Here is a 13793-nt window from a genome sequence, read left to right on the forward strand (position 1 = left end):
CAAGTTGTCCTCAACTTTATGGAACTGATTGTATATCTGTTTATTTCTATAAAATCAGATAAAAGTCCCATAAACCTTGATTATGAAGACTTTTTGAAATGTATTCGGATCCTCAAAAACAGAGCTCATGTTTTATTGAACATGTCTAAAATTAATATCACTATCAATGGAGTGTCCATTTTAGATAAATGATTGAAGATCTTCGCAATCTGATGTCTCCTTGAATTAAATCTCATATTTCCATTACCAGTGCAGACATTCAAGGGAGGTGCTTAGTTAAGATGAATTTTAATCTCTCCTCTTTATTATTTAAACATACACAGAATCATTCCATCCTTGAGGCTATTTATTCTCTATGCTTTTCCTCACTATAATTAATAATAGTTTAATTGTCTGTCAAATTTTAAAAATATATCAAATATACTAATGCTACTGAGACCTACCAGGTGACTTATATTAACTATGTTGTAGTGTATTTCTGTAAGCTTTGTGAGGTCAGAGATCATTTTCACTTATTTTTGCTTACTATCATTTTTACATACTATCATTAAATAGTGTAGCACAGAGGAATCTCCATTCAATAAATGTTTGCTAAATGTCCTGGTGAATTTAAAGCTTCTGTTATTTAAAATTGAAAAATACCTGGGCTAGATCCATGAGAGACATTTAGTAAATCTAAAAGGAGCAAGCAGTATACATCGAACTCATAGACACTGGCTAGCCTATAAAAAATAGTAATGTAAGTTGGGTGGTGGTGGCTCACGCCTGTAATCCCAGCACTTGGGAGGCAGAGGCAGGCAGATTTCTGAGTTCAAGGCCAGCCTGGTCTACAGAGTGAGTTCCAGGACAGCAAGGGCTACACAGAGAAACGCGTCTCGAAAAAACCAACCAACCAAACAAACAAAAAACAAAAATAGTAATGTAAAATCATCATACATCCTATGTATGTGTTTATGTATGTTTAGTACATGAGTATGCACATGTACAAATATAATTTTGAAATATGGTACTGCTATTTGTATTTTCAAACATTAATCCATACTAGTTGAATTTTCAGATAGTTATTAAAATACCATGTTAGTATTTTCCATCTTTCATAAACACAAATAGAATTTGAACCACACTTGTATTTTAGATGCTTCCAACAGAAAGTATACCCACGGTAGTACCCTTCATACACATATTTTGTGTTTTCTTTCTATTTTTAATATTTATTTGCAAAGAAGACATTCTATAGAGTTTTATCTACCAAACAAATTTATGTGATTGTAATCTAGATTAGTTTAACTACTACCGTTCAGTGATATTTGGGTATGCAATATTAAAAGAACACTATTGAAGGATTGTTGATTTTACATACAATTGTCCCTCCATCTGGATGACCTTGACAGTTACACTCTTATATAAAATGGTGCAGTCTTTTCACTGTGTTCATAATCTGACATCACCTATTTAAAACACTAATACAATAGAAGTTGTATTAGTATTTGTCTTAGTTAAGGTTTCACTGCTGTGAACAGACATCATGACCAATGCAAGCTTTATAAAAGACAACATTTAATTGGGTCTGGCTTATAGGCTCAGAGGTTCAGTCCATTGTCAGCAATGCAGAAACATGGCAGCATCTAGGCAGATATGGTGTAGGAGGAGCTGAGAGTTCTACATCTTCATCAAAAGGCTGCTAGTTGAAGACTGACTTCCAGGCAAGTAGAGTGAGGGTCTTAAGCCCACACCCACAGTGACACAACTACTCTAACAAGGCCACACCTCCTAATAGGGTCACTCCCTGGGCCAATCATATATGAACCATCACAGTGTTTTACTATGTGAACATTTTGGGGATAGCAGCAACAAAGCAGCATGTGCATATCCGGGTTATCATGAGTTTTAACTAAATAGCAGATAACCTGAAAATTCTGTGAACAGATATAGAATGTCCATGGATTTTAATTAAGTTGATTTAAGACCATTTAACATGAGTTTACTTTTTAAAACTGCATTTACTAGACATCCCCCCCTCCCCCGTGTGTATACCAGAGAACACAAACAAAAGCAAGAAAAACAACTTCTGGAAGTCAGGTATATCTTTCCACCAATTTGATCCATTATACTAAACTAAGCTTATCAATCTTCGGGGCAAATAATTTACCCTTGCCCACCCTGACTTTATGTATTAATATTAAATACATAATTTAGTTGTTTTACTTTTTAAGGAACTAGAAATATTTTATTATATAATAAAATATTTTATTATGTTATTATCTTGAACAAGGTAACTTTAGATCCTTGGAAACATATATCTTTATACTGTTTTACATAGAAGGAGAATGAACAGTTTTAAGTGTGAGTGGTAAATGTTTTTAACAGTGTTTGTTCTTCCTATATATGCATACAGAAAAAGATATTTGTATAGGTCATTTATCAGCTAAAATATTTTTATTATTTTTTGTTTATGAGAAGAGTATGTGGGCATCTATAACATTCATTTCGAGTTTTATCTATTTAGGTTCTAGCTACTGAATAATTTCTCATAGTAACTCATATTTTTACTGAGTGATTCACCACAATATATTACAAATGTTCACACTCAATCAGGACATGACAAAGGTAAAATGATTGCTATTAAAAAGTGAAGTTACCAAAATTAACTTTACCATGTGTGACAAATGTGTTATCTATTCAAGGACATGGTACTTTGATAAAAACATGGACCAGACCAAGTAATCTCTTCTTGTATTGAGCCCAATCTTATCTAAGAACCTGTTCATTATGCTTGCTGCTTGATCAGCTGACTAGATTAATGGTGCTCATTGTTAAAAGTAATTAACTACCTTTATCACAAATCAACTTCTCCAGTAATGGGAAAAGAATAAAATGTGACCTGTGTCAACTATTGTTAGGTCCATTGTCATGACAACAAAACCTCATCTACAATTTAATGACCTTAAAAATTTATGTTATATTTATATAGTAAAAAACCCTCTTTTATCATTTTTATGAAAGCTGAAAAAAACTTCAATAAAAGTGAAACTGAAATGATTAAAAGTAGATCTTAAATCATAGATAATTTGTAAAATATTCATGAAATACATATAATTATAGCATGTATAATCTTCTTACCTGCCATAAAATGCATACTATCTTAAAAAATAAGATGATTGCATGTCAAAGAAAAATGAGTAGTTCATAATTAATGAATGATTGTGATATAGAAAATGTATAATGCTCACAATACAATTACCATTATGAACAAAGCACTAAAGATTCTACTGGAAGCCTAATTAGGCATTGTACAGAGTACCTGTTCTTCAACATTAAATAAGTATCATTAATTTGAAGATTCTTAGGAACACCAAGAACAGCTTTCAGAAAACATGAAGAACATGTCTATAAGATATTAAACAACTCAGTATGCACACTATGTGGAAAATGATGAAATTCTATTCAGTAGACAGAATTTTCATTATTATACAAATAAAACATATATATTTCTTTGGCTTATGCTTTTTTAATCCAATTAAAATATAAATTCATAATTTTCTTTCATTTCCTCCTTACTACTTTTTGTATGTACCCTTTGACTCATCTTCAAATGTATAGGTCTTTTCTTCTTTTAACTCATTTTTGTCACATTATACATAAATTGTCCTGGACAGTTCTATGTCATCTTGACACAGCTAGAGTCATTGGAAAGGAGGGGACCTCAGTTGAGAAAATATCTTCATAAGATCCAGTTATAGTGCATTTTCTTAATTGATGATTGATTGAGGATGGCCCACTCCATTGTTAATCAGAAGTACCCCTGGGCTGATGACATTGGCTTCTATAAAAGTGCAGGCTAGCAAGCTATGAAGAACCAGATAGTAACCATCACCTTTCCATGGCTTCTACATCATGACCTTTTGTCTACAAGTACCTTCCGTGATTGAATCCCTGTTCTAGCTTCCATCAGTGATGGGATACACTTAGACTATATAGAAGTGTAAGCCAAATATACACATTGTTCCCCAACTTGCTTTTCGGCAGAAACTTTAACTAAGACAAATTGGTAACAGAATTGTGTAGTATTGCTATGACAGATATGAGTATTTTGTTTTGGAGAGGACTACTGAAGGACTTTAGAATGTTGTGGAAAAAAATCCATTGAGTGTTCAAATGCTTGATGAACTGTTCTTTCAGAGCTTGGAAGATAGGAATGTTAAGAGAAATCAAAAAGATAGAAGTCTGGCTTGCAAGGGTTCAAATGGAAGGTTAAAGACTTTATTGGGGCCATTTGTTATTTTGAATTATGATTCTGTGGTTCTCCTTAGCTGGGGCTGATGATTCAGCTGTGATAAGATAGCAGAAACACTAAAGAAAAAAACAAACTTTGCTTTGCTAGGATACCAGAGCCTGGTTGCATTGAGCTGAGAAATTAAGTCGTGGTGTTCATGATTGATAAGATTCCAGCATTGCTGTGGTGAAATCTTTTGGGAAGTGTTTCCTGGGAGTCAGCACATAGAAACTATGCTCCACAGGTGGCTAAAATTGTACCTCAAGTTGGAAGCCAACTTGGTAGCAATAAGAGTCCCTCAGTTGGTACTCATTCTGAAGGCATGAAGGGGTGGGTCATGGAGAGCAGCTCAGGCTTGGTACTGTGAGAAACTAGGAGAATCATTGGTTGCATGTGCAGCCTCAGTGGTACTTGAAGGCTCAGGATTTAAGGGGTCATACAAACAAATTGAACCTTAGTACCAAGAAGAGAGTCAAGGCTTGTGTACTGTTGAATTTGCAGGACAGTGACAGCAGAAGTTTCCAGCATCTTAGAGTGCCAGTACCATTGGATGACCACCAAGAACAGCAGCAACACTGAAGTGGAACACATCAGAGCTTAGAAGATAAGCTGTGTGTGGTACAGTAACCAGAGACAGAGAAAGAACCCAAGACCCTTGAGGAGCCTAGAAGATTATGAATTAATCCCAGACATTGAGTTGTTTATACTTTAGCATTTGGCTTTGATTTGATTTGATTTGATTGTGACTGTGCTCTAGTTCTTCCCTCTTGAATTATGAAAGCGTTTAATTTATTTTGATTTTATAGGAGCCCATGGATTTGAATTTTAAAAGACTGAATTTTAAAGAGACTGGCTATTTTAAAGGAACTGAACTTTCAATGTATTTGAACTTATAAAGACTGAGATTTCTAAAGTTGTTTATAATTTTAATGTGATCTTAGGAATGAATAAGAAAGGGGAATTTGTGGCTTAATAGTGGTATATTTATACATCAAATTGAAAAGAGGTTAATTGTTCTGGCTAGTTTTATGGAAACTTGAATCAAACAAGAGACACAATCTGAAAGGAGGGAACCTCAGTTGCAAAAATGGCACATAAGATCCAGCTGTAGGGCATTTTCTTAATTAGTGATTGATGGAGAGGGCTCAGGTCATTGTAGATGATGCTATTCCTAAGCTGAAGGAGTTTGATTCTACATGCAAGCTATGAGAAGCAAGCCAGTAAACAACACCCTTTTATAGCCTCTGCATCAACACTTTCCTCCATGTTCTGCCTTGCTTGAGTTCTAGTCCTGACTTCCTCCATTGATAACTAGGACATGGAAATATAAAATTGTTTCTTCCCAACTTGCTTTTCCGTATGGTGTTTTGTTACAGCAATAGAAAGTTCAACTAACACATGAATGAGTGAATATATAAATACAATTTCCTAATCTGTTCAAGATGCCTACTTGTATTTTTCTAGGACTAACCATTTGGTATTGAAAAAAAATGAGGCTTCCTCTCCTCCCATTGAAGCCATTTCTCTCATTATCACCATGCCTTAGTTGCTGATAGTTCTTTGTCTAGTGAGAGATCCAAGATTTTCCCTCCATGTTAGTTCAACTGTTATAGAACTTGTCTTGTCTAAATTGCTGTATTGTTGAGGTATCATGATTATAGCTTCTCTGCTTATAGATGAGTCACAATATTGCAGCACACATCTTTGCCTTCTGGCTCTTATCCTCTTACTTAAAATCATTTACCCCTCTTTCCTGATGTCTGGGCTTTAAGTATGAGAATTGTATTTCAAATGTTATCCATTATGGCTGTAACTTCCTTTAATTTTCTCATTATACTGCATAAATAACTCAGTTTACCTACTTTGATGGATACTCACTTTGCTTTATCTGGGAGGAATAGAACAAGGATAAGTCATAGGTGTTTATAGTGAAGTTAGAAAAGATATAGTGGTTTAAGAACATCTAACATTAGGCTCCATTCTCAGATCAATGACCTCAAGTCATAGTATCTATTCATTGACAACGTTTTAATGATTTGGCAAATAAAAGAAGATGTCTGAATCATTCATTTTGAATCCCTCAACCAAGGTCCATTGCTCCGGGGCAAAGAGAAACAATAGATGAGTTCTGATTAAAAGTCAAAGAAGATAATTTAAGAGTTCAAGAAAACAAACTCAAAGAAAAAAACCATATGATCATTTCATTAGATGCTGAAAAAGCATTTGACAAAATTCAGCAACCTTTCATGCTAAAAGTCTTGGAAAGAACAGGAATTCAGGCACATACCTAAACATCATTAAAGCAATATACAGCAAACTGGTAGCCAACATCAAACTAAATGGAGAGAAACTTGAAGCAATCCCACTAAAATCAGGGACTAGATAGAGTTGCCCCCTTTCTCCTTATCTTTTCAATATTGCACTTGATGTACTAGCTCAGGCAATTAGACAACATAAGGAGGTCAAGGGGATACAAATTGGAAAAGAAGAAGTCAAATTATCACTACATTCAGATGACATACATGATAGTCTACTTAAGTGACCCAAAAACCTCCACCAGAGAACTCCTACAGCTGATAAACAACTTCCAAAGTGGATGCTTATAAAATCAACACAAGCAGTTGCCTTCCTATACTCAAATGATAACAAAGAAGTTAGGGAAATGACACCATTCACAATAGCCACAAACAATATAAAATATCTTGTTGTGACTCTAACCAAACAAGTGAAAGATCTATACAACAAGAACTTCAGGTCTCTGAAGAAGGAAATCGAAGAAGACCTCAGAAAATGGAAAAATCTTCCATGCTCTTTGATTGGCAGGATTAATATAGTTAGAATGGCCATCTTGCCAAAAGCAATCTACAGATTCAATGCAAGCCCCATCAAAATCCCAACTCAGTTCTTCACAGAGTTAGAAAAAGCAATTCTCAAATTCATCTGGAATAACAAAAAATCCAGGACAAATAAAACTCTCCTTAACAGTAAAAGCACTTCTGGGGGAATCAGTATCCCAGACCTAAAGCAATACTACATAGCAATAGTGTTAAAAACTGCATGGTATTGGCACAGTAACAGGCAAGTGGACCAATGAAATAAAATTGAAGACCCAGAAATGAATCCACACACCTATGGTCACTTGATCTTCGACAAAGGAGTGGAAAACATCCAGTGGAAAAAAGATAGCCTTTTCAACAAATGGTGATGGTTCAACTGGAGTTCAGCATGCAGAGGAATGCGAATTGATCCATTCTTATGTCCTTGTACTGAACTCAACTCCAAGTCAATCAAGGACCTCCACATAAAACCAGACACACTGAAACTAATAGAGAAGAAACTGGGGAAAACCCTTGAGGACATAAGCACAGGGGAAAAGTTCCTGAACAGAACACCAATAGCTTATGCTCTAAGATCAAGAATTGACAAATGGGACCTCATAAAATTACAAAGGTTCTGTAAGGCAAAGGACACTGTCCAAAGGACAAAACGACAAACAACAAATTGGGAAAAGATTTTCACCAACCCTACATCTGATAGAGTGCTAATATCCAATATATACAAAGAACTCAAGAAGTTAGACCCCAGGGAACCAAATAACCCTATTAAAAATGGGGTACAGATCTAAACAAAGAATGTTCACCTGAAGAAATTTGCATGGCCCCGAGAAGCACCTTAAGAAATGCTCAACATCATTAGTCATTAGGGAAATGCAAATCAAAACAACCCTGAGATTTTACCTCACACTAGTCAGAATGGCTAAGGTTAAAAACTCAGGAGACAGCAGGTGGTGTTGGTGAGGATGTGGAGAAAGAGGAACACTCCTCCACTGCTGGTGGGGTTGTAAGATGGTTAAACCACTTTGGAATTCAGTCAGGCGGTTCCTCAGAAAACTGGACATGACACTCCCGGAGGACCCTGCTATACCTCTCCTGGGCATATACCCAAAGGATTCCCCGGCATGCAATAAGGACACATCCTTCACTATGTTCATAGCAGTCTTATATATAATAGCCAGAAGCTGGAAAGAACCCAGATGTACCTCAATGGAGGAATGGATACAGAAAATGTGGTATATTTGCACAATGGGATACTACTCAGCAACTAAAAACAATGAATTCATGAAATTCTTAATCAAATGGTTGGAACTGGAAAATATCATCCTAAGTGAGATAACCAAATCACAAAGAAACACACAGGAAATGCAGTCACTGATAAGTGGATATTAGCCCAGAAGCTCTAAATACCCAAGACACAATACACATATTAAATGACTCCCAAGAAGAAAGAAGGAGAGGGCTCTGGTCCTAGAAAGGCTTGATACAGCAATGTAGGAGATTACCAGGACAGAGAAGTGGAAGGGGGCTGATTGGGGAATGGGTGGAGGGAAGATGTCTTATGGGACTTATTGGAAGGGAGGAACTGGGAAAGATGAAATCATTTGGAATGGAAACACATAATATAGGTAATAAAAAGAAAAAAATCTCAAGGATCTAATTTTAAAAATGGAGTACAGATTTAAACAGAAAATTCTCATCTGAGAAATTCCTAATGGCTGAAAAAACTTAAAGAATACCTGAGGATTCTTAACCATCAGAGAAATGAAAGTCAAAATGACTTTAAAATTCTGTCTAAACACCTGTTAAAATGGATAAGATCAAAAACATATAGCAAGTCATTCTGGTAATGATGTGGAACAAAAGGGGTGGTAATCACTGGTGGGAACGCAAACTTGCACAGCTACTTTGGAAATCAATTTTGTGGTTTCTCAAAAAATTGGGAATAGTTCTACCTCAAGACACAGCTATATCATTTGTAGTAATATTCCTAGAGGATATATCATACCAAAAAGACACGTGCTCAACAATGTTCATAGCAGCTTTATTAGTAATAACCAGAAACTAGAAACAAAGTAGATGTTGTTCAATCAAAAACTGGATAAAGAAAATAAAGAAAATGTGATATATTTACACAATGAAGTATTTCTTAGCCATTAAAAATAATGATATCATGAAATTTGTAGGCAAATAGATGAAACTAGAAAAGAATGAGGTTACCCAGACTCAGAAAGACAAACATAGTATGTATACACTGAATACTAGCCTTAAGGTATAGGATAATCATGCAAAAACACACAGACTAATGGTGCTAAGTAAAAATGACGGGTCCTGGGGGGGGGGGGTTGTGAGTGAATCACACTGAGACCCAGAGCATGAGGGAGAAGGACAGAGGTGACTGTAGTGAGGTGGAGGTGGAGGTGGGGATAGGAACAGGAGATATCAGATGGGAAGAGGACCAAGGCAGAGTGTACTGGAATTGAGGAAGAGGGCACTTCTCTAGGAAGTGCTAGAAACCCAGGGCAATAGAAACTGCCATGAATCTGTGAGGGTGGTCCTAGATAAGACTCTGAGCAATAGGGTGTATGAAGCCTGAACAGGCTGTCTCCTGTAATTGTGCAAGGCCAATTACAGGACAATGAAGGGATTGGGGCATGAACCAATATATAAACCTGTGACCTACAATTTGTTCTATATATCCACAAGATGTGGAGGAGTAAAATTGAAGCAGAAATTGAGGGAATGCCCAACCAATGACTGGTCCAGCTTGAGGCCCACGGGAGGAGAAGTAGCTCACCCTGTTAACGATATCCTGCCATACTTGCAGACCAGAGCCTAGCCTCCAAAACTGTCACCTGAGAGGCTTCTGATGACAGCAGATTCAAAACCCACAGCCAAATACTAGGCAGAGCTTGGGGAATCCTGAAGAAGAGGGTGGAGGATGATAGGAGCCAAAAGGGTCATGGACACCACAAGAAAAACTACAGAATCAATTAACATGGGATTATAGGGGCTCGGAGAGACTGAATTTCTTAACAAAAAGCATATATAAGCCTAATGACACTCCAAACTTTATTTTACAGGAGTGTAGCTGGAGTATCATGTGGGACTCATGGTGGGAGTAGTGGCTTTCTCTGACTTTGTTTCCTAGCATGGCAACCCTCCCCCCTAGTGTATTGCCTATTCTAGCCTCAATAGGAGACGTGCCTAGTCTTACTGCAAATTAATAAAGCAAAGTTGGTTGACAGCCATAAGAGGCCTCTTCATTTCTGAAGAGAGCATGAGGAAGAGTGGATAGAGAAGGAAGGGGGAGAGACTGCTGCAGTCAGGATGTAAGGTGAATTAATGAATTAACCAACTAGTTAACTAAAATGTACTGTAATCCCAACACACGTTTGAGCCTTTGCTCTACTCCAATTGCTTCTTTCCACCTTTTAAGCTTTTGGCTTAGGAATTTGACAATTTTGAGCACAAAGTACAAGCTCTAATATTTCAGGTCTATTTAGTGTCCAGCATTATTGAAATAGTCTCTAATGCTTCATATTTGAAGTATTGGAAACCTGTGAAAAGTTACATGCATTGACTTTAAATGCTTAGAAAATAAGGTCATTTTTAGTTAAAATTCAAAACTTTCATTTGATTAACAGTGCAAAAGAGTGGGAATAAAGAATGGATAATAAAAAAGGGAAGTAAGACGGCAGTGAAATTATATTTTCATCCTAATTATAGTACCAGACTTCAGCACTGGAGAACAAGTTAGTGACAATGATTTATTATATATGGCATAAAGTCTTAACATTCATAGTTCAGGCAGTATATCCTGGACTTGGTTCAATTTATTCATTCCCATCTATGTCTTTTTGATGTTGAAGTCTGAAGAAAAATCAATCACTGAGTTACTACAAAGATTAATAGCTACAAATCTCTGAAGAAATAAACAAATTTGTTCCTCTAAGCAGTACACAAATGGTTTGGGGAATAATGACTCTTGAAGCTGAAGAAAACAAAATGTAGGAAACAAGTTAAATTATAAATAAGCTATTAACCCTTTAGCCACAATGATGCAATAACATAGATATTTTACTGGAACCAGAAACCAGTAAGTTGCTTAAGGATTACAGTTAAAAATAATGTTTGTGGGGAAGAAGCCAATGAATTAATTTATTGTTACTTCTAAAATATATTTAAAATTTTGGTCTATTATTGCTAAGTTAATCGAAGTATTTACATATAATTTAACTATTTCTAGATTCTTCTGAATATTTCTCTAAGGTATGTTCACTGAATATATTCTCTAAAATACTTTGTGAAAATTTTTGATATATTTATGAGATAGCTTCTTATTGTAGAAGTCATTAATTATACAACTACATATTGCAATATCGCTTCATGCACTTATAAATATCATATTTTGACAATTTAGTTTATATTCGATTATTACAGAAACTATCAAAATAGCTTAATTTGATAGTACAAGTAAAAAAGACTAGGACTCCTTTTAATTGACAAGCAAATAATATGAAAAACTCAATTCAAGTGTAAGAAAAAAATGACATGAATGAGTCAGAAACCACCAGAGAGGTATCTTCAAAGTCAAAATTCCCATAGTCCTTTCAGTCTATTAATAAGACAGATACTGGCAATTTACAAAGAATGTGTGTTTATTTTAAGAAATGCTTCCAGTTGTACCTCTAAGGCAGTTTCCAGTTCACTGGGGTGTCAAAAAGGCATCTAATGTAAAATATAACATTATCCAATGATAAGTAGCCTAAAGCATGAAACATTATCAAAATATATTCTTCAGGCTATAAAAATGTAAAAGGATGCATGGAGATACTATCTTCATTTGTAATCAAGAAGAAGTTCTGTATGTAACAGAAGGCCAATGATAAGAAACAGAAGACACAATGCAGCAGTGGTAAGTGGCCTAAAAGTGCTAGAAATTCTAGAGTCAGACTTAAAGTACAATTTTGTAGATACTGTAAATTCTGTAGTTTCTGTATTAGAGATCAGAAAGCAAAACTAAAGCTGCAGTTTATGTCAAATAATTCAATAGCTCTCCAGCAAGAAGAAAGTCACAATGTGTATTGAAACACTGACTTGATTGCAGCAGAAAATGCCACTGGGTTTTTTTTTTCTCTTAGAACCTTTCTTTGTCAGCAGAGAAAACACCAGGAAGCACCTATGGTCATCTGTGCTCTTGTATCTGCATGTGTGACTGTGTGTGTGTGTTTGTGTGTGTGTAAGAGAGTGAGTATGCATATGTGAGTGTGAGTATATTTGAGTGTATATGTGTTTGTGTGTGTACATGAGGGATGTGTATATGAGAGTATGTGTTTGAGTGTATAAGTATGTTTGCATATGTGTGTGAGTGTATGTGAGTGGGTTTGTATATGTTTGTGTGTGTGTGTGTGTGTGTTCCTGTTTGTGGGAAGGGGGAATATGCACATGAGAATAAGGGTGTGAACTGTGTAAGTAAATGTGAGTCTGAGTGTTTCTGAATGTGTGTATGTGAGTGTGTATATGTCTGTGTGAGTGATCAGGGATTGAAATTGAGACTGAGTGTGTGTGTGTGTGTGTGTGTGTGTGTGTGTGTATTAGTTTTGTTCCATATCATTTGAGCATTAAGGATTTGGTCAATCATCACATGCATGTGGCCTTTTGAAGTGAATCTCTCAGTTTCTTTAGAGAACATGTGTTTTACTAATACAGCAAGATAATTTTAGACTTCTTTTTTCCTAAAAATAAAAAATAATATTTTTTTAAAAATTCAATGAAAATTGTAATAGAATTTTAAATTATGCTTTTGTTATGTGCTTGATTCTCTTACAGAAACTACATCATTCTTGTGTAAGTTTTAAAACAATGCTTTGTATATAGTAAAATCTTATATATCATGAATTTCTTTTTTTTCTCATGTATTTCTTTTTTTTAATAAATATTTTTTATTCGATATATTTTTTATTTACATTTCAAATGATTTCCCCTTTTCTAACCCCCCACTCCCCGAAAGTCCCGCAAGCCCCCTTCTCTCCCCCTGTCCTCCCACCCACCCCTGCCCACTTCCCAGTTCTGGTTTTGCCAAATACTGCTTCACTGAGTCTTTCCAGAACAGGAGGCCACTCTTCCTTTCTTCTTGTACCTCATTTGATGTGTGGATTATGTTTTGGGTATTCCAGTTTTCTAGGTTAATATCCACTTATTAGTGAGTGCATACCATGATTCACCTTTTGAGTCTGGGTTACCTCAGTATGATGTTCTCTAGCTCCATCCATTTGCCTAAGAATTTCATGAATTCATTGTTTCTAATTTACTTTTGTTTTTTCAGTTTCTATTTGGATGACAATGACATTAAAATGTTAAAAATTATGTAATGTTGAAACTTGAAATTTACAAGGACCTTTTAAGTTTAGCAACATGTAGAGTTTGTAATTTTCTGTTATCTTCAAAACTTAAATCACATGCAAATAAAAGCTGTTTAATCTATATTAAATAATATACTTTTAATTTCCTCATACAATCTTAACCTTACAAAACCATCTTATACAAGTACATATTTTATGCTACTTCAAGTTGTAATCTTGACAATAATTTTGTTTTTGACCTTTAGTCTTTTTCTCTTTTTGACCCTGTGTCTCTCTCTGTCTCTATTTCTGTCTGTCTGTCTGTCTGTCTGTCTTCTGTTT

At 35.4% G+C, this 13793-nt stretch overlaps 1 protein-coding gene across 1 annotated transcript in view; it reads right to left on the reverse strand.

The window, feature by feature from the left end:
• Positions 1–13793, reverse strand: part of Ralyl (RALY RNA binding protein like) — a 381351-nt gene that overhangs the window by 178720 nt on the left and 188838 nt on the right. The window lies entirely within an intron of this gene.

This window comes from Apodemus sylvaticus, chromosome 4 (assembly GCF_947179515.1).
Source record: "Apodemus sylvaticus chromosome 4, mApoSyl1.1, whole genome shotgun sequence".
Taxonomy (NCBI): Eukaryota; Metazoa; Chordata; class Mammalia; order Rodentia; family Muridae; genus Apodemus; species Apodemus sylvaticus.